A 15,818-nucleotide genomic window follows, 5' to 3' on the forward strand; every position below is an offset into this window, starting at 1 on the left:
AACTATGGACTGACAGGTGGTGGTGAACCAAACCTCAACAGGTAATACAATTAAACTATACAGGAAAGTAGACATGTTTGGAGTTCAAGTAGAAACTCAGCAGTAAATAAATACAGTTTGAACAGTACAGAGTATAAAGCTCAGGAATCTCTAAGTACCAATGCACAGATAGCATGATCAATGTTCTGTATACCTCCACTCACAAGTGCTCAACCACTCGGTATTGTATATAGACATCCATCCTAGGGAAGATCCATCCCGGAATATATACACATCACTGACCGCAGTCATCCAGTACCGAGAAAGGTCATTCCAGCCCTATGGAGAAGAACCATCTCCAGGTATAAATACTTCGGACAAGATCCATGTCCAGGGAAATCCATCCCTCAATATCATCAATTACGCCCACTAGGGGTGTAAAGACTCCGGAGAGGCTCCTTTCAGCCCAAGCACTATAACCAGCCAACGAAGGCATAATCAATATCTCACTGCGACGTGCATCCCGATCCCATACTGTCACTCAATATCAAGCTCTCGACCTCACTCAGTCATCACTCTCCAGTCTCACACAAACGGGCTCAAAATGTCATGATACTAGCCCGAACGATGATATGATGTGTCACATAATAATAATCGAGACTGAGGCATGATATAATATGCATGGACAGGACTGAGTAAAGAATATCAATGAATCTAATGATATGACAGCAAGAAACGACCTCTCGGGCCTCAACAGTATTGGCGTTAAGCCTTAACATGATAATTAGCATGATTTACAGCTCATTAACTTAATCACATAATTACAGCACGGATATCAGCAAGAAAGAGTCACTAAGCGGTGCCATGGAATGATCCAGGCCGCGATTCTCATGGTGCACGCTCACACGCCCGTCACTTGGCATTTGTGTCACCTCAATAGTAATCATAGAACACATAGTTCAAGGTTTTGAACCCTCAGAACCAAGTTTGGAAGCGTTACTTACCTCAAATCAAGCCAAACTCAAGCCCGCAACGCCCTTGCCTCTCGATTCGGCCTTCAAATGCCCCGAACCTAACCAAAATCAGTATATATCATTAATACACGCTAAAGGAACAAAGCCCAAGCGAAAATAATCACATTAATTCAAAATCTCGAAATTGGCCAAACCCGGCCCTCAGGCCCACATCTTGAAATTCGATAAAAATCACATTTCTATAATCCTTATTCTCCCACGAGTTCATACATACCAAGAACATCAAAATCGGACGTCAAATAGCCCCTCAAATCCCCAATGAAAACTCTCCAAAACTCAAGCCCTAGCCTTCAATTTTTAACCCTTAAATCCCACTAATTTCATGTCTAATTAGTTAGAAATCACCATAGAATCGAGTATTGAGTTCAAAAACCTTACCTCCAAGTGTTACCCCTTGAATCCCTCTTCAATCCCTCTCAAAAAGCTTCAAATCCGAACACAAATGGTGGGAAAATGACCAAATTTCGTGAAGGCCTCTATTTATACTTTCTGCCCAGTAAAACCGCACCTGCGGTACTGATGACGCATCTGCGATCTGCACCTGCGGACAAACCTCTGCTTCTGCGGATTTTCACTTAAAATCTCTCATCAGCACCTTTGGTCAATCCACCGCACCTGCGGGCTCGCAGGTGCATCTTAACTTCTGCTTCTACAATGCCCAACCGTATATGCGGCCTTTCCTCGCTTTTGCGATCATCGCACCTGGGGTCCCCTAACCGCAGGTGCGGTTATGACAGAACCAGCAGCTTCAGCTGCATTCTCCAATTTCCAAACTTTCCAATAACCATTTGAAATCATCCCGAGGGCACCGGGACCTCATCCAAAAATACGAACAAGTCATATATCACTATTCAAACTTATTCCAACCTTCGAAACACTCAAAACAACATCGAAACACCAAATCACCCTCGGATTCAAGCCTAAGGATTCTAAAACTTCCGAATTCCACGACCGATCCAGAAAAACTATCAAACCTCATCCGAATTTGCACACATGTCAAAAATGATACAACAGACCTACTCCAATTTCTGGAATTCTATTACGATCCCGATATCAAAATTTTCACTACCATCCGGAAAATGCCAAAACTCCAATTTCGCCAATTCAAGCCTAAATCTACCACGGACCTCCAAAATACATTCTGATCACGCTCATAAGTCCCAAATCACCTCATGAAGCTATCCGAACCATAAAAACCAAGTTCCGAGATCATTTACTCACAAGGCAACCTCCGGTTGACTTTTCCAACTAAAGTTTCCCAAAAAGAGACTAAATGTCTCATTTATCTACAAAATCACTCTGAACCCAAACCAACCAGCGCGAACGATGAAATGTAGCTGAACAACACATAAAGAAGCAAAAATGGGGGAAACGGAGCAGTAAATCATAAAACGACCGGTCAGGTTGTTACAGTATTCTATTAAATAGCAAAGATGCAATAATGAAGATTATTATAGAAGCTTTCCTACAAATGTGCATCTCTAAAATTAAATTGATATGGGCATCAGAATTGGAAAAGGCTAGATAGAGTTTTTGATATTGTTGTCATTGCAAATTTAAAGAATAGCGTAACAAATATTAACTATTTTGCGCTTGCAAATATTGTAAAATCTTGTGATGAATTAAGAAACGAAGATGGAATGGAACGTCAAGATAAAAAAATCTAAAAGAGAGAAGAGGTGTAACTGAGTTCATTTGCAAATGCGGAGGGCAATCTCAAGACAATAAAAATTCCCTAGGAACAAGTAAGTGAGATTGTTTGCAAATATATAGAAGGAACATATGATATCTCAACACCTCTCTCCCTTAAAGCTAACTGTGAAAATCAAAATGATGCTAATCAAAATAATGATGTTTATAATGATTTAAATGGTTTGATCTTCATAGTTGTGAAAGGTTAGATGGAGTTTTGTTGATCTTATACACGTAAGTTTTTTTAGTAACAAAAACTAATTGTGTTTGCGCTTATAAATGTTGCAGAATCTTGTGTAGTTGCAAGGAAAGAACATAGAGCGCAATCTCAAGATTAAAAAAAGTTGAATTGCAGGGAACAAGCATAAGAAAGATCATTTGCGAATGTGTCGAAGGAACATACGATATCGCAACACCATTGTCTCTTAAAGCAACAGAAGAAGATAGAGTGGACAACACATGTATTACGTTACGTTTTTTTTTTTTTAATAATTAAATTGGTTGGAACTTCAGGAAAATATGTTCTGAATTTTATTTTTTTCACACCAAACATAAGGACAATGTATCCTGAAGTTTAGGTCTTGCTGTTCAAACTAATGTATATGTAGTTTTCTTGTTGATAGGGCAAAGTGGAGGATAATCTTCCTTAACTCCTACCTTGCTCAAGTATATTATTTTTTATTTAGAACCATGCACTATCCATCCCAGAAAAAAAAACCATGCATTGTCAAATAAGGGAAAATGAAAGCTCACAAGTCTGATGAAAAGTTGCAACATGGCAGTGACACATCTAAACCATTGCTTTACCTATAAATCAGAAACTTAAAACAATTCATTAACTCATAAGAATAACGTTATTAGGATAGCGTTCTAGGCTGCTCACCTAGTAAAGCATTCTTGCACATTCATTATCTACTCATGAGTAGCAGTCCAAGAGTGTACCATTAAAAAATTATAAACCATACAAAAGCAAAAAATTAATGAAAATTTACTATTGGTAGAGAAACTTCTGTGGTTTTTTTTGGAAAAATTTACTTTTGTTTTGGAGAAACCAGAGGAGAAAGAAGAAAGCTGAGTGTGGGTTTACTTCTGCTGTAGCGCCTATTATAGGTATGTTCATGTGTATCTTTGTCCGATCGATAATTATTAATTTAACCATTGGCTGAATCTTAAATAATCTTTAAACAGCGGCTGAAGCTTAAATACTGGTGTAATAATTAGCTATTCCTGCATTTCGCCCAAATACTTCTTAGTACCGCCCAACTATAACTTTATAATATGTCATATAATTTTTTCAATACCTAAGTTCAGAAGGCTAATTAAAATATGCAAGTTTAACAGCGATTTACCAATATTTTGTGTATAAATTTACTTACTGTTTCACCTATTGCTTCATTCTATGAGTAAACAACTTCAGTAAATATGTGTTTACACAAAAGACCCATTTTATTCCTTAAGAAGAGCAAGAATCAATTTTATTTTCTACGACCAAAAATGGCGTACAATAACTATATTTCGAACTTGATATCGAAAATATATAAAACTTCAACATGGGCTTCATGCAGACCAAGTTAATGTCAACTATGTTCTGCGTTTTGCTCCACAGTCGATCCTCTCCACAGCAGCAGTTCACCATAAAGGTTAAAATAAATGAAATCCAAAATATGTTTAATATATATCTTCATGTAGTTCAATGATGGTTCATGCTCCTAGTGTTAAAGGCATCTCAAAGAAGAAAATCGCAATATTTATAGGCATTCAAATAGGGTAAAGACTTCCCTATACCTCCAAAACCCATGATTAACTAAAACAAGAACATAAAAACGAGAAGACTTAGGAAATGTACCAACTCTATCCTCCAAGAATTTGAAACATTTTAGGCCTAAAGAAACCATAAGCGAGCAAATTCATCTTCTGAAATAGAAAATATAAGAAACAAATTTTGTTGTTAAAACACATCAAGCTACTGTCCAATCAGAGAAAAGTTAAATGGAGAATTTGCTGACAAGAATGAGCAAAAATGGAGTAGAAAACTATGTCCCACGCTCCCTAGCTCTCATTCAAAAGGCCATTTCCAACTCTCTTAAGTAAAAACTACTGCCAGTTGCTGACCTTAAAAAATGTGACCATTCACCAGATACTTAGTTTCTGCTGCAACGGCAGGTCGAGGTACTGTGGGAACAGAACACGTACACAAGAGAACATCAAATTATAGTATGAATTTAACATGTGTTTTTTTTTATAAGGTAAGATTCTATTAAAAGGTACCAAGATGGTACTAAATTACAAACATCCAAACTAATACAAGGCAACTAGTTTGAATCTGACATGTGCTAATCAAAGCTACAGAATATGAATTTAAATTTCAGAATTGCAAATCAACTCTGTCAGTTAATTTTACCCCAAAAGCTATATCAAAAACAATATATTTGAAGCCAAAATCAAATTTAGCTTCTACGAGAGAAAATGAGTGCAGTAAGGAGAGACCTGCCAACACTGTCTCCAAATAGTCCTCAAACAAACAAAACTAAAATAATCGCAACAAACTGGAATGCCTTGATAAGCATAGAGCAAGACTCTGGCTGTTGACCTTGCATGTATCAGTTTAAAGATGACTTTAAATCTTCAACACATGAAATCTTGAAATCTTCACACACTATTGATATCCGTATTCCTTCAAGTATTCACTACCAGTTACATCACCTTGAACTCTTACTATTTGATTGATTTTACGAGCTCTATTACTTACTTGAAAGTGGCAGTCTTACTACTTGACCGAAGTCTGGAAACACTTAGCATCACTGGCACATCCAATTTTAATAAAGTGATACCCAACATGATATAACAAAGACTAAACAGCAGATATTGTACCATGTCATAAGTTCTCCAAATGTAAGAAGGGAGCTCTGTATTTGAGAATGAATATAAACAGCAAGTGAAGATAATGTATGTTAAGTTAAAAACCTTTATTTTATCGGTCATCTAAGCAAAATTTCTAATTTGAAATGCTCGGCTGGTCATAATGATATCTAATGATGTTTGTCATGGACCTGATGACTATGATAAAAAAGAATGAAGCACCCTTTTCACCTCTCAGCAAAGACAAAAAACAACCCCCCCCCCCCCCAAAAAAAAAAAAACAATGTTGTGTGTTTCCCTATTACACCTTCTTCTGACATGATTAGGTTTGATGTCTTTGGGTGAAGCGAACATAGTCATGGTAAAGGATGAAAACAACCAATCGTAAGATCTAACTACACATTAGCGCAGTATCACTTTTGGTGTTTCTTCATCAGGCCAGTTTCTCTCGTCAATTCATATGTTAGTTTTGTAATGCACGCCCCAATGCACCAACTTGGAGCCGCTTTTTTACAATACTTACCTATTAAAAAAACACATTTGATAGTTAAGAACCAGATAAGGCGCTTACGGATTCTAAGAGAGGTTGCTGTCCTAAATCTGCGGAACTTGTTTATACTTTTGGTAGATCTACAGTTTAGGTAAAGGGCCTCAAAGCTACCTCTCACAGAAGGATATGCATTCCATTGGTAGAACTGCTTCTCTGATCTTCAACCCTTGTTGCTTGTGAGAAAGAAATATCAAGTAGCAAAGGCAAAGAGAAAACTATTTGAGTGGTATGTCCTCAAGAATAAATTATCAAACAGCAGATAGGTTAAGGCTAAATCATGAAAAATGCCAAACACTTTACACAGAGGACTGAAGTAAATCTTTATTTATTTTTTTAATCAGAAAAGTAAATTTCTATCTCAAGTATAACTGACTTCTCTTTGATGTTCTAGGTTACAATTCAAACCAACAGCACCAAATAACTACCAGCATTGCATATATTTAAAGTGCTTTATACTCCTCAATCCTACCAAAGCTTTAGTATGTATTACTAATATATAAGGAAAGAGAAAAAACACAAAATCTAAAAAGAAATTCAAAGGAACAAAAATCATTTGAATTTGAGTGAAGACTGTAAAATCACTATATTAAACAAAAGCCTGGAACCACCACAATGAAAGAATAACGAAGGAATGAATAAGGAAACACATGATTTTGTCACACCAAATTCTTCAATTGACAAGAAGAGAGTTTTGTCTAACCCTCTGGATCTTAAGCAATTGTTAAGCCACTACGAATCCAAAATAAGGTAAATGCATTATCTTGGATGGGTCATTAGCATCCCAAATACTCCCACTCTTCCATGTATGCAAAAACCATTTGCACAAAGCTTAAAATATTGTTTTGATTTGTTATTATCTTAGGTAAAGCGGATGAAAGTGTTTGAATAGCTCTTGAAAAGTCAGTTTGATAGAACAGCATTTCATCGGAGTTCAAATTCAAATAATTAATTGAACATAATTGAACTTTTGAAAATCATATTTGGTGCATCCCAAAATAGAAAATGTGGCATATAAACTGGATCAAGGAGTAGAAGAAAGTATAATATAGGAAAATGCACAATTTCAAATGAATCTTTCAATCAAAAATCAAGATCACTTGAGCTTAAATGGAAATATAGAACACATAGATGAAAGTTGTTGAGTGCGAACCCAATTTGGAAACTCGTTCTTCTTTTCTTCATAATTCCTCATCTAGATTCCTGTAGCTTCTCAAAAGTTGGGAACCGCATATAAGTGGTGATGTATGCTGAAGGTTTGAAATGCTAGAAGCACACACAGCTCATTGCTTCTTTTCCTCTTCCCTTCTTAATCAAATAAAAAGATGCTAAAGTTAGATTACCTCATCACATTTTACTCATCATGAGTAATAGATTCTCCCAAGGTGAGAGGGCAGGGCGTGATGTGGGAGTTGGGCACTCGTCACATATTCGAACCTTTGCTGCAGACATATTTAAGGTGAGGCATGATAGATATTTTGGGCTCTTTACACTTACAGCAGTGATAATCTGCTCCCTATGTATATACCTTTAAGCACTTTCTTGTTGCTAGATTTTCAAAGAAATACCTTTAACAATTCAAAATATATATAATAGAATGCTCATATTCATGTCTTAGTTAGTTAATAGATTACCCTATTAAATTTCAAGAACCCAAATTCTCAAGAAATTTTAATACCTAAAGTTGCTTATCATTAACCAAAAGTGAGATTGTTGTAAAAAGGGATTCCACCCCAGTACAAGTTGAAGCACAAAAATATACAACTAAATATCCCCATTCAACTTTCAACAACTGAAATCTCAAGCAATTCAAAGATACCCAAACATAAAATTTCAACAGGAAGAGAGTGACATAGGACAGAAAAAATAACTGAATCCTAGTGCTTTTTAAGCCTCGGGGGTTGCTTCTGATTTGCTAGTCGATAAATCCAGTACACCTACACAAATTTCATCACAATGAATCAAATACTCTACCCCACACAGATTTTCATCATACTACTACTACTAATTGAAAAAGAATAAGAGAAAGTACCAAAGCGAGGACATGGGCACCGATAAGTATGACCACCAAAAGAGGTACTGTTTCAAGACGGCTCTGTGTTTGTTGCTGATTCGCCATTTTCGAAGAGGTGAATCTATAGTTCTCTGAATTTATTTATAGTATCAAACAATGGGGTGTGCCTGCATTCGCGGAAAATGCAAATTAGTAAAACCCTTCTTTCCCGATAACTCTATAGCTTCATTTTATATTGGCAGAATAGCTAGGATACACTTGTATTTGTTTCTATTTGTTATCCCGTCCATTACGCTCCATAACTTAATTAAAACAAGACTTTTAAACACCTTCGAAATTGCGTCATGCTTACTTGCTTTACGTGGATGACAAATAAGCATCCACATCAAATTCTATGCCAAAATAATATTATTTAACAACATTTTAATTTTATAAACAAAAAATAAAATAAAAAAGCAAAAAAATAAAATTAAAACTAATGAAAACATTTGCTCCCTTCTTCAAACCCACCCACTCAACCTTTTTAAAAGAATAACCCACCTCGCTTCTGCACCATGAGTACCACTACTTCATTCACTCCTCTTTTAAAGAAAGTTAACTATCCATGAAAAATACATGAACAGAGAATTAAGTCTTTTGAATTTTGACTTATTCCTCTACCCCAATTTGAAAGGGTTATGAAAAAATTTGAAAGCTAAAACCACCGAAAAAATAAAGGAGTCATATAGAAGGGAAAGATGACATGATGGAAGAAGAAATACACATTAAAGAAAAAATCTAATGAAAGAAGGGATAAAGAAAAAGAGGAAAGGAGGGGATCTAAAGAAGAAGACGAGGAGAAGAGCCGGGGGGGGGGGTCAAAACTAAAGGGGAAGGGACTGAAGAAAAGGAGGGGGGAGAGAGAACGAAGGGGGAAGGGACTGAAGAAGAAGGGGGGATTGAAGAAAAGAGGGGGGAGGGCGGGCAGAACGAAAGGGGGAAGGGGATGAAGAAGAAGAAGAAGAGGGTTATTTATTTATTTTTTTTTTATTTTTTTTTAATAAAGAAAAATCATCAACTCACGCACCTAATGTGCGTGTAAATCACTTATTTTGTCCACCTCAGCCATATCAATGTCACATAAGCTCGGTCAACGGTCAGAAGGGTTTAAAAGTCTTGTTTTGATTAAGTTGAAGTGTCTAGATGAAACTTTATGGAATGTAGGGACCGGAATGACAAATTGGAACAAGTACAAGTGCCTCCCAGGCTATTCTGCCTTTTATATTTTTACATTGTTTTTTTTTTGTAAATAAGTATTAATGTTAATGAACTACACCTCAAATTATGACAATTCTTTTATTTCGTTAATTAATGACAATGTGTTATAAATAGTATTTTATTTATGGTGAATGTCTATATTTTAGAGATATTTTAGGGTTTGTTACTTGGTGGCTAAGCCACTTTTTCCTATAAATAGAGGGGTTCTATTCCATTGTAATTTATCTCAAATCAATAAAAATTCTCTCTCCCTACTTTTCTTGCAATATTTTTCTTCTTCTTTTTATTGTTTTATAACACGTTATCAGCATGAGACTCTAACCAATTGAGTAGAAACTTTGGGATTGAGCATAATGATTGTCAATTGTTCAATGAACTTCCTTCATGATTAAATTCTGAATTTAAGGTAAGTATTTTACCGTATTTTTCTCTTTTATTATTTAATTTGATTTTAAATACAAGCAAAGACAATAAATTTTGATTATAACTCTAATGGAGTTAGTAAGAAATTATAACCACCCAAAGTGATAAAAATTCTATGTCTTGCCATGATCAAATTCATGTATGATTGTGGGCAAAAAATTAGAAACTCGTCTCATTGAATTTGCTTCATTCTCATTCCCTTAAAAGAATGTGATAGCAGTATGTGATAAGTCTGAAAGAAGACAAAATTATTACGATGAATGTATCAATGAATGTGGATGTGGCAATAGACAAAATTATAATCGTCATCATTGTGGTAATGAGAACAATAAGGATTCTCAAAATAATCCCCCACTTTGTGAAAGTAATATTTGTCATTGATTTGACATGAGATTTTGTAAAGCACATATAGATGATTACGGTTCATTGATGATGTGAATGTGACAATGTGATTTATGAATACATATTCATTCTTAGAAGAATATGAACGTGCTAGTGGTAGTAAATATACCACACTTACCTCTAGAATGAGGTTTGAGAGGAAATAAGAAAATAATGTCATTATATGGCATAAATGGTCGTTGGTCACGTACTTATTGTATGCCAAAATATTTTGGCAATGTGATTATTAAAAGACAATGGTAACGTAAAAACGGATCTTGCATATAATTTTGACCATAATCATAATGGTATAACTTTCTCTTTAAAAGAGATTATCACGCCCAAATATGCCTTATAAAAAGGACACGCAAACGTTGCAAATATAATCTGAGTATTTCGTCCAGAGTCGAACCCACAAGAAATTAACCTATCAGTTACTCTCGTTAGACTTACGAAATTCTACGTAATCAACTTCCCAAACGTTTTGAATAACAATTGAGGATGTTTCTACTACTAAGACTGACTGTAAATAAGCAAATAAAGACTAACTATGATTAAGTTATAAACAATTAAGAGAAGGCGAAATACATAGGTTACCTCCCGAACTATGGACCAAATCCATGTTACACAGTTTTTGCAAACAAAAATAACTTTACACACTCAACCTTTATAGACTGTACCTAATACACACTACTATGCCTACATGGCCAGTGCGTGGTTTACAAACAAAAATGAGGCGCGTGAAGGAACAAAAAAACTTATCTGACTCTTTATTTGAACGATTCGCATCAAATAAAATTTATCCAACGGTTTAAAATAATTTTTCTTTTACCTTTCCTTTCTTTTATTTCATTTCTTTTACTTTGTTTTGTTCTTTTTCAACAATCAGAAGACCTCCCCTGTTTTTTTTCCATCGTCCCAAGATCCCTGTTTGTTTTCCCGAAACTCCTCCCTAAAAATTAAGAAGAGTTTATTAATGAATAATGAAGCTTGATGGTATTTGGAATTTTAAAGGTGGAGAGGGATTTTCTGGGTTTGTCCAAATTATTTTGAGATTTTTTTTGGGATATTGAGAATACTGTTGAAATGAAGGAATTAAAAGTAGCGGAAGAGTAGAAAGCCAGAGTAAGCATTTTCATTCCGCCTAAAAATGGTTTGCTTATAATGAGATGTTGATCTAATCCTATGAAAATGGCGGATCTTGATAATCAATTTTGGGAATCACCTGCTCGAAAAGAAAATAACGAAGAAGAAGAAGGTAAGAAAGATAATGGAGAAAATGAGGTGAAAATAGAACTAGCAGATGTAGAGAAATCTGAATGGGAGTCGAAGAGATGGCAGCCATGGTGGTATATTTGATGAAGAATATGGGTTTAATTATAATTTAAAGTTTTTTTTAATATGTTAATGACACGTGTCACTATATCATTGGAGCGTGACATTATACACGTTTTGAAAAACTGGTCAAGAAAAAAGTGGTGTGTATTAGGAACAGTCTGTAAAGGTTGAGTGTGTAAAGTTATTTTCGTTTGCAAAAAGTGTGTAACAGGGATTTGGTCCATAGTTCGGGGGGTAATCTATGTATTTCGCCTTAAGAGAAAGATCTAAGGTTATGATTTCCTCTATTGATGGAATCCCTTTTGGTTATGTTTCACATAGATTCACCTAATCGTCTCTATCAATCATGATCACTCTTATTACCGTAAATCTCTCCCGAGTAATCGCGACAATTTACTAGACGTACTCTCCCGAGTTACGCTAGCTGACTTTGTTTATTGCAGCTCATTTTAGATTGCACACAAGGCTTCATTATCCCTAATCTCGCCTTTAAACCCTCGGTTATTGATCCCTCATATACTTTGGGAGTGGTGTTGTTCAACAATTACCTATATGCACTCTCTCCCGAGTTATGCACACTAAATAGGCACAGCTAATTGAGGATCCTATCAATTAACTACAACAAGAACGTAGTTGAACAAATAGAGATTAAGCTGGGCAAACTATATTAACATAACAAGAAGTTCATCCTTCAATAGGTTCCATCAAAACCCTAGACTAAGGAATTAGCTACTCATAACAAAACAAGATGAAACTACTAAATTGTTCATAATGTGTAATTGCAATAATAAAGAGAAGATAGAAAAACTTTAATGTTTGGTTGCTCTTCTCACACTTGTTCTTGCCTCCAAAATAGTCTAAAAATAAATTTGATCCTTTCTTGGGCGAGCTTCTTGAGTTTATAAGGGTTTGGAATAAGTTTTCCCCGAGTTACACTTTGGTCCCAAAAGTTCTGGGCAACTGCACAGTTCACCGCGGCCGCGGCAGAACGCGGCGCGACCGCGGTGAGAGACAAACATTCTGCCTCGCGTCTTTGGCCTTCCGCAGTCCACCGCGGTCGCGGTGGATTCCAACCCAGTCCACTTTTTGCTTCGTTCCGCTCGGGTGCTTCTTGATTGGACGTTTTCTTCACATTATTGACTCCAAAACACTCCATAGTACTTCCTAACTTGGATTAGTCCCTGCGAAGCAAAAGAACACTAATTAGAGCATTTTGTTATCATTTAGCATTCAAAATAACAATAAAGCGTGGTACATTTAGGATGTAAATATCGTTTATATAGCCTAATATCAAGAGATATTCACCATATGGATGTTGATGAATATGTGGTAGTACAAAATTAATTGAGAGCTCTGGAAGAGCCAATTATTACCGTTTTTGATGAATAAAATTGATTATCAATAAGGCATTGTGTTGTAGTAAGTCTCAAAGAAACTTATTAAGTTTCTAAAGTATTCGCGAAAGCGGTTGGTTATATTGAGACTACAAATAAAGGAAAGATTTAATATCTTCTATTACTACAACTTGTAGTAGGGTAATATGTATATGAAAAGTTACACACTTTATTCTTCAGTTTGTACTACACAAACAAAAGAATGCCACAATAAAGTAGAAATTTATTGATATAAAAATCCATATCATAATAAACTTGGAGTTGATTCATAATTGCACACGTCATGATATAAACTCGAAGTTTATCAATATTGATAATTTATTCAGTTGGCATAATTGGTTTAGCCATGTTAATTTAGGCATGATGTGCAAAAAATAAAAGAGACTTCGCATGGGTAAATATTAAAAAAAATAGAAAATTATGTACAAATTCTCTTTTGTTGTTCTCATTAATTAATAGACCAATTAAAATTGGGATTGAATCTCATGAATACTGAAAATATCAAAGGTGAATATGGGCTCATTCACCTACCATGTATACCACATAAGATGTATCTATGAGATGGTTACATGTGCGATTATTATTAACCCGCAACCTGATGTTTGCGAGGTAACTTGCTCAATAATTTAATTTAGAGCATAATTTTCAAATTTTCTATTCAAGATAGTTTATCTTGATAAGTTGGTTTACATCACAACTCGTTTAGCAAGATGATTTATTGAGTGCCTCCATTTAATAGTTAAACTATTCCTTATGAGAATAAAGTTATCTATATCAGTTTGATATATGTTAAATACGAAAGTATATTACATTCTCCCCTCACAAGTGCTTTAGGGTATGAACCAAATAATTCCATCGTATTATTATTAATGTGCAATGTGTATTTTGATTAGTACCATAACACACAAAGATGAACTTCCAAAGTTGAGGAAGCAAGTTAGTTTTTTCTAAAATGACGGGGGAGACAGGATAAACAATTGAGAAAAAGTTACGTGAAATGAATTATCATTTGTACATCTTAATTTTTGAATAAGATAATATGAACTTAAAGTTCATAAAAAGATAATTCATCTGTAATATATTGCAAAGCATGTCAGACGCATTTGCTGACCCAAAGAAAGTAACTATATTCTCACTGAAAATGCTCCTATTAGAATAAGTCCTAGAAGGACAAAGTCTATGGTACTCTTAAAACATATAGACAAAACGGTTTCAAATAAAATTCTTGATAAAGAAGATGAGCAAATGATCAAAATAATCATAATAAGGAGGCAAGTGATCTAGAAGATCACATGACATAATACTTCATAAAATCTCAGGAGAGGTTCAGGTACCTGAAACTATGAATAAAGAGATCTCTATGTTATGTCTTTACGAAAAAATATTGGAACCGATATTAAATGTTCGTCGACAACATCTATTATATCGCTAAGTATAGATGAGGTCCTCAAAGTCTGTGGAATACAGATACAAAAATACTGGCCAAATAGAAGAGACACAATTCATATAGAATTGGTTTCATACGAAAGACATGTAGTTTTAGATATGTAGTTCAAACACTTGAAAGTATAAAGTCAATGATATGTGCAATCAGTTTTCGATATTTTATTTGTCTAGCATGACATGAAAGCTTGATATGTATCTAATTAAAGTCTATTATATGACTTATATGACTTGACTTATATGACAATCTTTGAAGGATTTAAATCGCTTAAAGCATATACAATTCTTGGTCCTGAAATACGATATCCTAAGTGCTATTTGCACACATATGTATCTTGCTATAACTATAAGCATGAGAATGTGATAGCGAGGATTTTTAAGGTGCAATATATTCATTGGAGTTAATATGGCTATTTTATTCATCAAATCTCTAGCGACGTCAACTTTCAAGAAGCTAGTGCACAAGATTGGAATGCGAAAGCTCAAGGATGTGAATTGATGCTCTCATCAAGGGGAGTTAATACGTGTTGTACTCTTTTTCCCTTACAAGGTTTTATTCCATCGGGTTTTCCTTGCAAGGTTTTTAATGAGGCAACCAGAAGGCGTATTGTTAGATATGTGTACTCTTTTTCCTTCACTAGAATTTTTTTCCACTGGATTTTATTTTAGTTAAGATTTTAACGAGGCACATTATCCGTTGAATAGACATTCAAGGGGGAGTGTTATAAATAGTATTTTATTTATGGTGAATGTCTATATTTTAGAGAGATCGTAGGTTTTGTTACTTGGTGACTTAACCGCTTTTCCCCTATAAATAAAAGGGTTCTATTCCCTTGCAATTCATCTCAAATCAATAAGAATTCTCTCTCCCTACTTTTCTTTTCTTTACAATACTGTTCTTTTTCTTTTATTGTTTTATAACACAATGTATCGGGAAGCATAATTTTCCTAATTTTTCTGATGAAATAAGAGAATAATAAGTTATAAGAAAAAAACTTATATTATTTTATTCTTTCTATTATAGTTCTACTATTTCTTGTTTCCTCACTTAACAGTTCTTATCAACGATATATTCATTGTAATGATAGACAATGCGTTAGGACGAAAAAAAATACTAATAGGTGGTTTGGTAGGATGTATAAGAATAATACGGAATAAGGTGTATTAGTAATGCATGGATTAGTAATGCATGTGTTAGTAATGCAATCATTAGTTGTGCATATATTTTTTCTTATCTAGTGTTTGGTGTGGTGTATTAAAATTATAATGCATTACATAATTTTTAAGAAAAATAGTTGTTTACAAAAATGTCCTCCATATTCTCTAACTTTAATGGACTCTAAGGACAATTTTGTCTTTAAACATACTAATGCATGTATTAATAGCCTTGGTATTACTAATGCCATGGTTTTCTATGTATTACTAATGCATAGGATACTACCAAGTATGATGTAGTA

The 15,818-nt window shown here is 34.7% G+C and overlaps 1 long non-coding RNA gene across 1 annotated transcript; it reads right to left on the bottom strand.

Moving 5' to 3' along the window:
• Window positions 1-7,788: 7,788 nt before the first annotated feature.
• On the bottom strand, window positions 7,789-8,605 carry LOC107774828 (uncharacterized). The gene is made up of 2 exons (XR_001645599.2): window positions 8,144-8,605; window positions 7,789-8,048 (listed from the first exon to the last, which is right to left on the bottom strand). It is a non-coding gene; the product is annotated as an uncharacterized LOC107774828 (long non-coding RNA).
• Between the last annotated feature and the right edge of the window lie 7,213 nt (window positions 8,606-15,818).

Source organism: Nicotiana tabacum, chromosome 1 (genome assembly GCF_000715075.1).
Source record: "Nicotiana tabacum cultivar K326 chromosome 1, ASM71507v2, whole genome shotgun sequence".
Taxonomy (NCBI): Eukaryota; Viridiplantae; Streptophyta; class Magnoliopsida; order Solanales; family Solanaceae; genus Nicotiana; species Nicotiana tabacum.